The sequence below is a fragment of the Prionailurus bengalensis genome, chromosome D3, assembly GCF_016509475.1.
Source record: "Prionailurus bengalensis isolate Pbe53 chromosome D3, Fcat_Pben_1.1_paternal_pri, whole genome shotgun sequence".
In the NCBI taxonomy this organism is placed as follows: Eukaryota; Metazoa; Chordata; class Mammalia; order Carnivora; family Felidae; genus Prionailurus; species Prionailurus bengalensis.
Window position 1 is genome coordinate 2,790,818 of NC_057356.1, and position 14,827 is coordinate 2,805,644.

General features: G+C 49.0%; 1 protein-coding gene across 2 annotated transcripts in view; it reads left to right on the forward strand.

The window, feature by feature from the left end:
• TMEM132D (transmembrane protein 132D) overlaps positions 1-14,827 on the forward strand; it is a 558,778-nt gene that overhangs the window by 400,593 nt on the left and 143,358 nt on the right. The window lies entirely within an intron of this gene.

Sequence of the window (14,827 nt, forward strand, 5' to 3'; positions counted from 1 at the left end):
TAGATGTGCCATCCACTCCTGATGTTTCGCGGCTCTGTTCCCTACGTGCAGATTAATCTTCTAGATTAATCTTCTAGAAACTTCTAGAAACTCAACTTTGATGATGTCCCTATTTCCTGCATAAAACAGACTAATGCCATCTTGTTGCTCTTAGAAGAGACACCACAGTATTTGGCATGGCACATGAGGCTGACCCCGTGGGATCTAACCCCTGCCTACCTTCCAAGCCTCTTCCACCGTTGTCTCCTGCCCTTCCTAACTACACGAGAGCGGGCAAGTGTAGTTTTCCCCACCCAGGAAGGAGTTGGTAAATCCCCAACACAGTGTCCCACCAGGAGTAGCTCTCAGGTTTGAATATCCCTCCGTTCTTTCGACTACTGTTCTCCTCTGACTGTGCTGGGTCTTCTTATGTAACCACCCTGGAGTTGAGTGGGATTCTTGGAGGGGACAGTCTTTTCACCCGATTGCCCATCAGTGTCACTTTGGGTCCCAGACTTAATTTGTAGACCCAGCCCTGGAAATGGCATTCAGGGTGTGGGCTCACCAAGAGAAGAGCTGAGCTGTGTGTTAGTGTCTCCCTTTGGGCACCGTATCCCTACTGACACCAGCCAGTCTGCCGAGACCCTCCTTGGGAAAAGCCACGTAGCACTGTTGACCGCCAATTACATAGACCTCTTTGTCTTTCTCACATGCTGGTCCTCAGCTGCGTCTCAACCATGATTGTTCTAGTCTGGTGAGGGCTTTGAGCCAGGAAGCTAGATGTGGCGTTTCTTTCTAAAATTGAATCGCGTTGGACACACTCCATCATCATTACAGCCCGTTGAAATATTTTAGGATCCTGAATCTGTGACTGAGCATTTCGATTATAACTCTCAGCTTTATGTCATGTGTAATATGATTAGCATGCTATCAACTTGCCCTTTCAATCCATTAATTGAAATTCTGCACAGAGAACAACACCCTCTGTGGAACCCCAAGTTCCTGAGACAACACATGCTTCATGTTTTCTTACTAATTCATAGGCTCCTCTTTCTTGATCTTCTTCACTCACAACTTCTCACCTACCCACCTGTTCTGCTCTGAGGAAGTCTTTTGAATTCCTTTCTGCCTACGCTGAGCCCCTTGGTGATTTCATCCTTGTGACATTAAGTATTACCTATTCACTGATAATTCTGAAGCATATGCCTATAGCCTGGAATACTTCTCAGCTGCCTGGTTCCAGAGCACCTCTGCTCTGTCTAATAGACCTCTCTGTCCGGCATCTATCATCTTTACTCTCCAAACGCCTTGGTCCTTGACACCTGTCTGTTGCAGTCAGTGGCAATTCCATTATTGCAGCTGCTCAGACCCAACCTGAGGAAGCCTTTGCTCTCAGACCCAGCATCCAGTCTCTTGGTTGATCCTGATAAGTAATTCTGCCTTCACAGGATACCCAGAACCTGACCCGATCTCATGCTAATGCCACAGCCCAAAGTATCATCTGAAATGCCACGAAGTTTACATGATTTTCTGTAAGTCCATGGGGGCATGAAATTGTTGTTTCTTCTTTTTTTATGGTTAGTTTTGGTATCTAAAATATTTCTTAATACATAGTAAGTGTTCAAAAATATTTTCAGATGAGTAAGTTAATGAATAAGTGATAGATGCCCTCTCCTTCAGACTCACGTCACTTCTCATTGTCCACAGTGACATGATGAGATAGATTTTATCACCGTTGGACCCATATCCCCAATAAATCATGCCTGCCATAGTCTAAAAATTAATAAATTCTTCTTTTCCCCTAAACCGTTTCTTCCCTTGGTTTCATCACTTCAATAAATTTCACCCCATTCCACCTGGTCCTCAAACCAACAACCTAAGAGTTCTCCATGATACTGACTTCTCTTACCCTAGAAGCCAACTTAGAACCCTGTCTCTTGGTTTTGCCTCCAAAGTATCATCTTTTAAAATTTTTTTTAAGTTTATTTATTTATTTTCAGAGAGAGACAGCATGGGTGGGGGAAGAGCACCTAGAGAGGGAGAGAGAGGATCCCAAGCAGGCTCTGCACTACCAGCACAGAGACCAATGTGGGACTCGATCCCACAAAGCCGTGAGGTCACGACCTGAATTAGAGCCAAGAGTCGGCCGCTTAACCAACTGAGCCACCCAGGTGCCCCCTCTAAAGTATAGTCTTGAGTTTGATCTCTTCTGCTATTCGCTGAGTTCAAGATACTCTTGCCCTCCCTTGGTCCCCCTTCCTTGCCTCTTGCCACCCACACCCCCTCCTGTTCCCATTCTCCTCAGAGCTTCCAGGGAGTTTTATTTATTTATTTAATGCTTTTATTTATTTTTGAGAGAGAGAGAGAGAGACAGAACATGAGTAGGGGAGGGGCAAAGAGAGGGAGACACAGAATCCAAAGCAGGCTCCAGGCTCCGAGCTGTCAGCACAGAGCCCGACATGGGGCTCGAACCCACGAACCGTGAGATCATGACCCAAGACGAAGTTGGACGCCCAACGGACTGAGCCACCCCGCTGCCCCCAGGGAGCTCTTTTTAAAATGCAGTGTGCATAGCCTTCTTCTCTGCTTAAAGCTGTTACATGCAGTTCCATCTATGCAAAGAATAAAATTCAAATTTCCTACCAAGACCCAGGGACCCCCTTCATGGTCTGACCCCTCTCTGCTTCCTTGACTTCATTTCCTAAAACTGACTCACGTGCTGGTAGGTCTCACATGCCCTGTCCTCTCTTATTTCTGAAACTCACCCTTACCTCTCGGTGTCTACATTCACTGTTCCCCTTCCTGGAAATCTCTGCCACCAGCATGTGTCTCAGCCAACTTACCTGACATTCAGTGGGACCCTCTGTGTAAGCTTTCTTGAATCAACTGATGAATGCTGCCCCCCCCCAACCTCACCGTTAAGACACCATTTATTCCATCACATGGCTTATTTGCTTCACTCTACCTTGAGTTACCTAAAATTATCCTGTTTATTTTTATGTTTACTTGTGAGTGTTCCCCACCCCCTTTGGATGGTAAACCTCTTGAGGACAGGGAGCTTGTCTGCCTTGATTGATGGAGCATCCCCACATCTAGAACATTAACTGGCACATAGTGGAGGCTCAGAAATATTTGTTGAATGACTGAATGCTGGCGCATGTGAATCAATAACTGAGGTTATTGTTAATAATCAACAAATCATAGCTGAGATTATTCAGACGCGGCAAGTCCTTATTGAGGCTGTTCTGTCTTCTACTGATTATCAGGTCTTTGTGAAGGCACCGTGATATTTTTAACTCTTGTCTGCGTTGATGTCATTTTTGTTCATTGAGAATTATTCTAGGACCTTTCTCCGTATATATAGCTCCTTACGGGTTCAGTGAACAGATAGATTGCATCTTGGTGTCCCGGGGAATGGTACGTGCAAGCCAGGAGACTTGAGGTCACATAAAAAGGCTCAGTGATGTCTCGCAAAGTGCTCACCACGTGCAGATCCAGTTCCTTCTTAATCGCTTTTATGTCTAGTCCGATGACCCTCTCCGACAACACGAATGGAGGCACAAAGGGGAGTGAGGAGCTGCTGTCATTTTGTGAAGGACTTCCATTGCCTGGGATATTTCTGTTGTTTCCCCAGACCCGTTACTGCTGTTCTCTTGCGTGTCCTACATTAAGGGACTTCAGGGCCCTCAGATTCCAGCTAGGTTTGGCCAGAGAACGTCAGAGCGTTTTCCCTCCTGGCTCCTTGTCTACAAGGTCCCCCGAGGTGGGCTGGGCTTGTTCCATCACCAAACGTGACTGCCCCCCAACATATTTGTCTCCTCCTCACCCCCCAGGCCATCGGGTGGCCACAACTCAGCTGCTGCTAGCTCTGTGTTACGGAAGCATTTTCCATGGCTCCCCAACACCCCGCCTTTCTAAATGAGCCCTCCCCAGACTGCCCTTCTGTTTTCAGCTGGGGCGCTGACTGATCCCATTTCTTGCCACGTGTCTTCCCATGTTGTCTCCTGGCCAGCCGTAGGCCTTTGGATTCCTTTGACTTTTCTTCCTCTAGCAATCATTTGGGTTAGGAAATTAGAATTTCAGTTTTCCCACCCAGCTAGATTTCATCTGCATTTTCTGTCCACGGAATTGTTTTTTTGTCTTTTCTTGAGACTCCTAATAATCTGGCTTTCTTCTGTGACCCTACTTTGTAACATGGCCCTGCCACACTGGCCACTTCCACTCGGCCACGGTGTCTTGTGGGAACTTTCCAAGTATAAGAGTCCCTCCTTTCTAGCTTGCACGGGCTACTTTCTTACGGGCTTTTGAGATCTAGCTATGCTTTGCTTCTTTCCTAGAATTCCTCAATTACCTGGTTTGACCGCCTGTTCACCCCCAGGGAGTTTGATTTGCCCTCTGCTTCTTTTTCAATGAGGGCGGTATGTTCACACCTCAGTGGTTCAGCCCATGAGGCTCCTGCTGTGCTAATCTTTGCGGGCTAAGGAGTGAGTACCAATAACAACAAAGACTGAAGTCGATTTTCATAGACCCTGCTTTCCTCTAGATGGTCTGCCTGAGGTTGCTTGCGAAATGGAGACTGTAGGCTGGATGGCCATCTACTACATAGACCCTAAAGCAAGGAACTACCCAGTAGAATCCCATGTTCATGCCCAAGGACTCCACCCACACTCTAGAGTGTGTATCAAGAGAAGAGATGGGCCAACAGTACAGTAAGGAGACAAATCCAAGGAGGACCTTGAAGACGAATCCTGGAGTAAACACTGTTTAGATTAAGTTGATACCTAAGTAGTGATAAAGTAATTACTGAGCTGGTAATTAGATAGGTAATTGAACAGCTTCTTTCCACCGCATCAAACCATATCACCAACAGCCATAAAAAAGACGTTAAGAATCAACTCAACATTCGAAACAAAGCAGAGGGAATGCATAATGTAGGACCTAAGAGAAATCTCTGTTTAAGAAGATAATGGCGATGCGTTTTGCTATCAACAACCACACTGCATAAACGCTGTTAGAGCGTGTTTGTTCCGGAGGTTGTGCGAGTAAGAAGAAGAAAGAAGGGCTCCCTTAGTGGATGGTAAACCGAGGCTATGAAAAGCAGCCCACAAACCCTGAAGACTAATGATCCTTGGCCTTCCACTAGCGAAGTCAACGCTCCCTTAGGGGCTTTTCTTTGGAGACTTAGACGTAAAACCTACCGTTACCTACGTCCTTTCCAGTGGCTTAACATCTAACATGGCGTCTTAATCAGTAGCTGCCTAGACTCAGCTCTCTACCACTCGTTGGCAGATCAAGACCTCTGACCCGGGGCGCTTTTATTCCATCTGACATTCTCTACCCGTGCGTAGCAGAGATTAACCCAGAAAGCTGGGTCTCCACTGCCCTCTCTTTTCCCAAACTAGTTAGTAACTCCACCTACTGCATCAGTGCTGGGCGCTGTTTATCATTCTTCATCATTCACTGAGAACTAACGAGGAGGAGATCTGCTTTCATTTTGCCGCTGTATTTCATTTATGATTTCTAAGCAAGGCAGCGAGTCGTTGAGGGTTTTAAAGGTAAGGTGACAGACGGCAGGACCTGCTCGCGTTCTGAGACGTTGGCCCAAGTGGCTTTTGCGGTGGAGAAATGGGAGGGAATTAAGTCATGAACCGTCCTGTCTTGGGTGCTTTGCAAATTATTTCTATAATGTGCCACACATTCGAACTCTATTCTTTTGTTGTAAAGAATCCCTTGTGGGGTTTTCCTTCTTCATTTTTGCATTTATCCTACAAAGATAGATTGATAAATATATATATATACATATAGTGTGTGTGTGTGTGTGTGTGTGTGTGTGCACGCACTTATGCCTGGAATATTTCAGGCAAAGTGTAAGATTTGGCAAATAAAACAGACAGAGATTCCCCGTGGCAGTGAAGACGTAGGAGCCAGACAGTGAATAGGCAAATAAATAAGTAGAAATTGCAGGTTAAAGATGCCAAGCAGACTTTGGTGACAGAGAGTTGAGAGTTGGGAAAAAGCAATACTTAATTTGGAAGATCAGAGAAGATCTGCGTTAAGGAGGTGTTCTTTTTTTTTTTTTTTTAATTTTTTTTTTCAACATTTATTTATTTTTGGGACAGAGAGAGACAGAGCACGAACGGGGGAGGGGCAGAGAGAGAGGGAGACACAGAATCGGAAACAGGCTCCAGGCTCGGAGCCATCAGCCCAGAGCCTGACGCGGGGCTCAAACTCACGGGCCGCGAGATCGTGACCTGGCTGAAGTCGGACGCTTAACCGACTGTGCCACCCAGGCGCCCCAGGAGGTGTTCTTTAAATGAGGCTCAAAGGACGAAGAAATGCCCGGCGCACGAAACGCAGGGACATGGACACCGCAGGTCGGCTCAAAGGACTCGACACAGCCAGCGTGGCCGGGATCCGAGCCAGAGAGCCGCATCTCCGGAGGAGCCGGTGTGCCCTCGCAGGCACCGCGAGGAGAGGGCCCGCTGGCGGGGGTCTGTCTGTCTGTCTGTCTTCAGACAAGTGGGAATGTGGGGCGCCGTGTACTGAGCCGGCCACGATAGGGACAGCCTGGTTTCAAGGGGAAAGCAAGAGTTTAGGTTTGGAAATGTAAAGTTTTCGACGCTGGGGACACAGGAGGGTTAAGGTGATGAAGTGAACCTCATGTAAGTCGTAGGTTCATTGCCCCAAGAAAAATCTCCCGCCTCCCACGAGCGGCTGGGCACAGTCTGAAGCTTAAGGAGGCTGTGGCGTTTCCACTGGTGCTGTGGCAACAGAACAATGGGGGGTCCTCTCCTGGGCCCCCCTGATCGCCATCGTTCTCTGAGCTATGTCCTTCCCATGGTGTTTTCAAGTTTCTCCTTTGTTCCAGAAACTCTCTGGGAAGTCTTTCCGCATGAACATCCACGGCCATTTTCAAACTAGTAGCACAAATTTTAAAACAAATTTAAATAGTACCTCTAAGAATGTCACGAGTCGAATTTGGAACTGCTAAATTTGCTTAGGGAAAAAAAAAAACCCAAAAAACAAAACAGAACCCGGGTAGGCTTTTTGCTTTTTGCTCATTGTCCTGTGTCGCTTCGTGTATTTCAGATTTTAAAGTCTTTGAGCTTGAGTTAAAGGCTCATCCAATCCCCGGAAACCACCTGCTTCCAGATCTACCTGTCCGTTAGCCGACGCTTAGAGCTACCCGTCTTCCGGCCTTTTCCTCGGCCAGCGGGATGCTCACTCGTGCACACCCGCCTGACCCTCGGTCTCTCACCCGTCCCCCTAATTTCTCTGCACCGTGATTTCCCCACCAGATGATCCACAGCACATCTGAATACTGGCACTCTGAATACTATTGATGTTGTATTTTCAAAATGCTCTGGGAGGCACGTCAGATGCTGAGTGAACACAGTTAGCAGGCTTCCCTGCAGCGGGGCCACTCGGAGCCATAAATAATAATCTGATTCCCTGTTGCAGGCATTGAAATACTGCCACGTTCCGCACACTTTCTTCTCCGTGGGGTCCAGTTTGCTCGCAGAGGGCCTGCTTTCTCCAGCACACCTGTTACCACCTGTACCCGTCCCGTGGAATGCAATCGGGATCTCTTACCTGGTCGGTGGATTATTTAAGCGATTGTATTAACTTCTATACTGGGTGACCCTGAACAAGTTATCTGATTGCTTTCCCCTCTCTTTATCTGTGAATGGGGTGTATACCAAAGTTTCCTGATTTTGCACGGCTGTTGTGGGTACGTACAGACATCACTTCAACACTTAGATGTGCTTTTTATCTTTCGGTAACCGAGGTGTTATGTAAATCCCAGGCCTTGTTTATACTGTGGTTATAATAAGCCGTGTAACTTTTCTACTGGGTAACCCTGAGATAGCGTTGTCAGAGAAGGAGAAATGGCTGTACCGAGCCACTTCTGTGAGCCAGGCCCATTCCCGACAGCTGGCTGGTGGGTGAGTTGTTAAGCTCTGAGATTTGAAGTGGCATTTACAGAAGACCTTATTTTGAGAAGGCACCACAGGGAAATTATAACAAGTGTTATTTAACAACTCTAATTATGATTTTTTTTCTTTCTCTCTCTGCTTTGCAACTGCAATTGGATCCAAATTAATATTTATTTATACTAATAATAGCAAACCCAGATGGATTGCTTACTAGGTACCCGACCACGGTACACAAAGGGCTTTGCACAAACTGACCCGTTTAATCTTGGTAACCCGTGAGAAAGGCACTGTTACGGTCCCCATTTGAATCGTGGCGAAACAGAGGTCAAGAGAGGCCAAGGAACTTCTCCAGAATTCTAACAACTGAGACAGTCCGGCTCCAGAGTTCAGACTCGCCATGCTGCCTTCCTTCAGCCTTGCAGACCGCTGCTTGAGCTGTGCATGCGTTCATGCCCAGTTCCCAGTCCCCCGTAACGTGATGTCCCACAGTGTGGGGTTGACTCGAGACCCAGGCCGAGCCTCAGGAGAGACACCAGCCCGTGGACCCCCTGAAACTCAATAGGGCTGACATTTCCCAAGCGTCAGAGACGCATTCCCCAGTGTGTGCTGAGGTTGGTGATGGGCTCATATTCAGAGGACTCTTCTTTAGACATGAGTAATGGCTACAAAGCATCCCTGTCTCCAACCTTCTGGACCCCATGTGAGTGTCATGTTCGTGACTCCTTGCTTGGTCGTTGTTGTAACTCAACACGTAGTCCAGGAACCGTTGATAGAAGCGGCCACTGTGCTCCCCACGGGCAGCCAAGTGGCGAGGCGGGCTCTGTTCTGTTACAGGTTCTGTTACAGTCCCTTCTCTGCCTTCTGTGGGAGGTACTAGCCGTCCCCAAGTAGTAAGACACTAAGAACGGCTGAGTTAGCGGTGGGTGTGGGAGGGTGTGTGTGCAGGCCCTGAGTAGCAAGGAGGCCGGCAGTGTGGAGGCCCGGCAGTGTGGAGGCCCGGCAGTGTGGAGGCACAGCAGACGAAGAGAAGGCCACGTTTGAATGTGAGGTCAGGATAGGGGGCGTTACAGGATGAGGGCAGAGTGGTTGGCAGGCCTTGGAGAATATGGGGTCTTTCAGGGCATGACCTGGAATTTGAATTTTATCGTGGATGCAGGGAGTTCACATTTGTAAAGATCACCAGTGGCCACAGTGTAGACACGAGGGGGTGGAAGACGCCGGGTTTTATTCCTCGCTTCCTCCTCGCCTGAAGCAGCGGCACAAGGGAGGGGCTTGCAGTCAGGGAGACAGAACCAGAAATAGGCAGCCTGTGGTGGACTACACTGGGGTCTACACTGGTTCTCGGGCCATGTCGCTGGGCGGCCTCCAGGAGGGCGGAGCCGCTTTCTGTCCGTTGACTTTGAGCTTGGCCACATGACCTGCTTTGGACAAGGTGATGGTGGCAGGCACGAACACAGCAGACTCTGGCAATGGCCTTCCGCGGTCGGGGCCGCCCTCTTGTACCTTCTGCCATCATTGATGAAAACATGCCGTAGTCTGCCGGTCCTGGGGGAATGGGAGACGTGGAGCAGCCCAGAGCCGAGTGCCGGGGACCTTCAGAGCCCAGCCGACCTGCAGACCTACGCCTGAAGCAGAGCTGCCGATCCACACGTCGGTGGTGGTGAGAACAGGTGCGTGGTGCCGTTTGCCAAACCCTGGTAGCTAGAGCGGGGCCCTTCAGGGACGCGTCCCGGCCCCGCCTCGGGAGGCTGATGGACTGGCGGGCCCTATTCTGGCCTGGCTTTAGCAAAGTCTTCAGAGCCCAGGAGTCTGCCAGGTTCACAGTCACTGCAGTTTATGACCTTCAGATAGATGCCATGGACCCTGGGTGAAAGGAAGAATTGAGAGTTCCTCGGGCGTATCGGTGCTGTGATGGTCTTTTCCAGTGTACCTCCTAAAATATCATGTTCCCTGCCGACCACATCATCATCTGCAACAAGAGAATGTGGTGCTTGAGAGGCAGAGCCTGGAAATCAGAGTGAGGCAAGAGTGAATCCTGTGTCTTCCATTCACTAGCTCTGGGCATTAGGTGTTTTGTTCAGCCTTCCTAAACCTTGGTTTCCTCTTTGGAAAATAAGTCAATGACTCGCCACCCACTGGGATTGGAAAGGAGAGCAGATTTAATGAAGTAATGCCTAAAAGCGCCTAGAGCCGTGCCCAGTACGAGTGCCCAGTAGATGTTCCCCGTCACACTCGTGGATGATGGTGGCTGGGATGATGGTGGCTGCTGCGTCGTTCCAGATGCAAGTGAAGGGGTCAGATGCCGACCCAACCGTGCATCCATCGGTTCTCCATCTGGAAAATATGAAGAATGTCCATGCTTCTGAAGCAAGTTTTATGAGGATGTAATCACCATGGGCACTTGAACCTCCTCTGTGGGCCTCTTTTTGTTAAACATTCCCGACAAGGTCTTCCTCAACGTTTACTGACCCAGCGTTCAGAGGCAGGGTGGACAGTTGACCAAAGATCTCCCCGGGCTCCCGCAGCTCCGTATGGCTGTATGAACTACGCACATGCACAAAAGAGGATTTGGGTATTGATAACCCAGGCACCAGATGAACCAAAGTCTGGGAAAGGGTGTGCATTACCAAGAAGTTGAAACAAAGGGCACAGCAAAACCGGTCCCTGTTCCAAGAGGAGAGTCCTTTCTGCAACAGGACAGCTCGTGTCTTGTTTCCGTCTTCTGTTCTGAAGACCGTATGGCTAAATGATGGTCCCCCAAGATGCCCACATCCTAAATTCTGGACCCTGTGAATGTCAACTGCAGTGGCAAATGGGCCTTTGTAGGTATGGTTGAGGATGCGAGGCGAGGAGGCTGTCCTCACTGCCTTGTGTGCGTGTGACCACGCGAGGCCTTCTGTGAGGGACGCTCGGAGGAAGAAGTGGCCTGCATCTGGACGCAGGAGGATAAAGAGGCAGCAGCAGGGAAGTGACAGGTGGGGCGGGTGCTGGGAAGGGGCCACAGCAGTGGAATGCAGGTGGCCTCCAGGAGTCTGAGAAGGCAAGGGGACAGATGCTGTCCTGAAGCCTCCAGGAAAACAGACCCTGCCGACAGCTTGATTTTGGACTCTTAACCTGCAAAAGTGAGAGCCAATAGGTTGGTGTCGTTTTAAGCCACTAGGTTCATGGTCATGTGTTACCATGGCAACAGGAAACCCAAACAAGGACCTAAGAGGCAGGTGGGTATGTGAGCTCTCGAGAGGCGGGGGCCGTCGATAGCCGGTCATCATGTTCTGCTTTCCCAAGCCACCCTGGCAACTAAGCAGAATCGAATACCTTTTTACCTTAACGGATCAATGGCATTCCCATTTTGATGGCTCAGAACTCTCTCCTTTTCCAGGGGAGCGATTTGGCAACGTGCCTTGCTCTGCAGGTTAATAGCTTCTCTGCGCATCGGTTGGCCTTGGGAGTGTCGGACTCGGACCACACGCGTCTGCGTCTTTATTAAGCAGCTGGCTCCAACGTTCACCATCTCCTCTAAGAAGACTTGGCTCCCCAGCACATTTTGAAAGGGCTATTAAAACAGTCATTATTTTATGAACCTTCTGTGTGCCCAAGTTGCAAATGTGCAGGGACTCACAAAAGAACAAGGTGTGAGGTTTTATGTTTTTGCTTCCCGGTTTTCACCTTTTTTTTTTTTTTTTTTTTTGGTCAACCTTTAAAGCACTAAAGTCATCTTTGTATGTTTGGCTAATTTCGGCTTTGGAAAGCGCTAGGAAAGCGCTTGAGATTTGAAGTTTGCCTACGGAGACAATCAAGCATATCAGAAGGCAGTCAGCTCGGGATGGTTCGCTGCAGAAACCCATTTAACTTTACAGCATGAAAGGTTCGTAGAAATAACAGCTTCCTCCTCTTCTGCACCACCGTGGACCGTCCTGAAGGACGTCGGGGGAAGAGGCCGTGGCCATTTCCCTCTTGTCTCAGCAGTGAATTAAATCGGATACTAAGGAAGAAGAGAATATGATATTTTATTGTTAATACTGCACACATTAGTTCCAAGAGTTAAAAAAAAAAAAAAAAAAAGCTTGTTCAGTTTGACGGGAGGCGGGGTAGGGGATACCGCCATGAGTTGTGACACACAAAATACTTTCAAAGCCTTCCTAGCTTTCTGTAAATGAGTCCTTAAATGGCCCTTAAATGAGTCCCAAAATGTGCTTTGGAGACACATCCGTCCAATGTGAAATTGTTAAAACTCTTTGTTGCAAGTGGCAGAAAACCCAGTTCAACTGGGTGAAACAGAAAAGACTTATTTATGTGACTTTCATAAGAAAGAGCCTGCATTTAGACTTCATCGGGTACAGCTGGATCCAGAAGCTCGGATGGTGTCGTAAGGACCAGTTTTGCTGTTTTCAGCTTGTCACCCTGGATTCCCCTGTGTTTGTCACCCTCTACAGGCTGACCCCAGTACCTCCAAGCCCGCATCATTTTTATCACTCACAGTCCATGCAGACGTATCTCCCAAGAGCCCCAGCCAACATCTCATGGCTCTCACTGGTTCTTGTGGACTCATCTGGGTGTCACGTCTGCACCATTTGGCTCTGGCGGGCCACACCTAAGTCACATATCCATCCACATCCGGAAACTCTTTCTGAGGCACTTGGCTGGAAAGTGAAGTGAATTTTGTTCTCTTGAAGGAAAGTTAAGGTTCTGATGTGAAAGTTAGAAAAAAAAAAAAAAAGGTTCGAATGGCAGAAAGTCAGCCAGTTACCTGACATTGACCGGGCCCTTTTTTAAGCCTCATGCTAACACGGGGTCCGTTGGAGCATTTGATAACAGGTGCATATAAAGGAGAACATTTGCCTGGAAGTTACCTCGGGTCTGGTCCCAGCTTTGCCACTGGTTAAAAGTAAGACTGTTACTTGGCAAACTATAGGTTTCCTTGAACTCTAGAATTCTGATATACCGTGATCTTCCTCATTGCTTGTAACAGCCATGGGTTGTTTGGTCTGCCTAGCATCTCTCTCACTTTCCCCTGGGAAATGATCCTCTGCCAGCACGTCCCGGTGTTTGCGGTATCGATTAACATTGTTGGTCAAAGGCTTCCGTTACTCCTCACTTCCGGTCACATCATGGACTTATCTTTCCTCTTCCCCTTGTGGTTGGATGGAGTCAAATGACCGGGCCTTACTAAGGAACCTTTCACTGTCAATTCAGAAAATTCCAGAACAACCTTCTCTCCGGCTTGGTGTCTGAGGATGTCCAACGTGCCGGCTGTGCGGGTCATCCGGGGCCCAGAACGGGAAGTCTTGGAGAGCCGAGCCCAGCCAACTTGTGACGAGTATGAAGGCTGAAGCAGACAACGGGGGTGTTCTTTTTTGCGGCATAACCTAGCTTATCCAGACTGATGCGGGGTTCTGACGGGCCCACCTTTCACCTGCCACAAACCTGCGGCCTCCCCGAGTGACAGAGGCATGGAAACACCCGTGCAAGCCAAACCAATCGGACTTAAGAATTTTCTACTTGAAAGGACAGCCATTGACCCCAAAATGCTTGGAAGCTGCGTCTTTGCAGAGGCCCCTTTATGTGCAAGCTCCTGTCCTTCTGGAGACCTGCTTCGTGATTGTGCTTTGGAGTCCGGTGGCTACCCAGTATCCTTCCGGTAAATCCCTGCATTGGTGAAACTGTCCAGAGTCGCCTCCTACTGCCTGGAGCGAATGCTTTGCCCTGTGTCCACTGTAAGATTTAGCCAGGCCCCAGTCACTCAGGGGGTCTTTGGAGGGCAGGAGAGGAGAACTGGACTGAACAAACGGGACTGAACACAGCTGTGTCTTCTCAGCCCCAGCTGGTTGCAGGTGTTGGGCCAGCTTTCCAGACCCGGCTGCCGCCGTTGCATCAGACTCTGGCTCCAGCGACTTTTCTCTGCACAAGAGACAGCGTCCGGCCTCAAGCCCTTGCCGTCCTGCCCTAGGCCTCTCGTGCTCACTCCAGAATGTGAATATTTTTCCAGAGAAGCACCCACATGCTACCCTGAAGCAGAGAAGAATTAGCACCTGCAGGGACCAGCTTTGACCGGCAAAAGATGGAAACCAGTGGATAAAGGCGTCCACAAATGGGCCATTCTCAGAAACATTCCCGGAAAACAGTCTGGCAGAGTCTACTAATTTGTCACACGTGATACCAAACACTGGCCCCCCTCAGCCCTGTGCTCGCACCGCCCCACACCTCCTGTACCGCTGCTCCTGGGCTGGCCCTCCAGGGATGTTCTTTATCACATAACCCTTGCTCCAGGCTCTGCAGAATATAGGCTGAACTGTGATTTGTGGTTCATTTGGAAGAATCAGGTAAACTTTCTCTCTTAGAGGCCTTAAAGGGCCCCACACACCTAGGATGTTAGCGCACTGTGGGGAGGGAAGTGTCGGGCACAGAAGGTCAGAGTTACAGGCTTCATCTAAAATTGATTTATTTATTTTGAGAGAGATGGTGTGAGTGGGGGAGGGGCAGAGAGAATCCCAAGCAGGCTCCATGCTGTTGGTGCAAAGCCTGACCTGGGGCTCAAACCCATGAAACCATGAGATCATGGACCTGCGCCAAAACCAAGAGTCAAGTGTTTAACCACCTGAGCCACCCAGGCACCCCTAGGCTTCATCTAGATCCTCCTGGTACTCAAGGGTAGAAACAAGAGTATAGTCTGGGAGTGTCTAACGCTTGTCTGCTGACCATGCGGCATGGCTATGAAAAGCAGGAAGACAAAGGACATGACACAGGGATTCTTTGATGGTGCCCAAGGACATCGTGTTCCTTCTAGAACAGAACGTAAAGGTGTTTTAGGGAGGTATCTCTGTTGTAGTGGGCTCTGTGCTTAGCTTACAGTTCCTGTTCTGTGGTCACAAATGGCGGGATCTCCTTCTTTCTCATGGCTGAGTAATATTCCC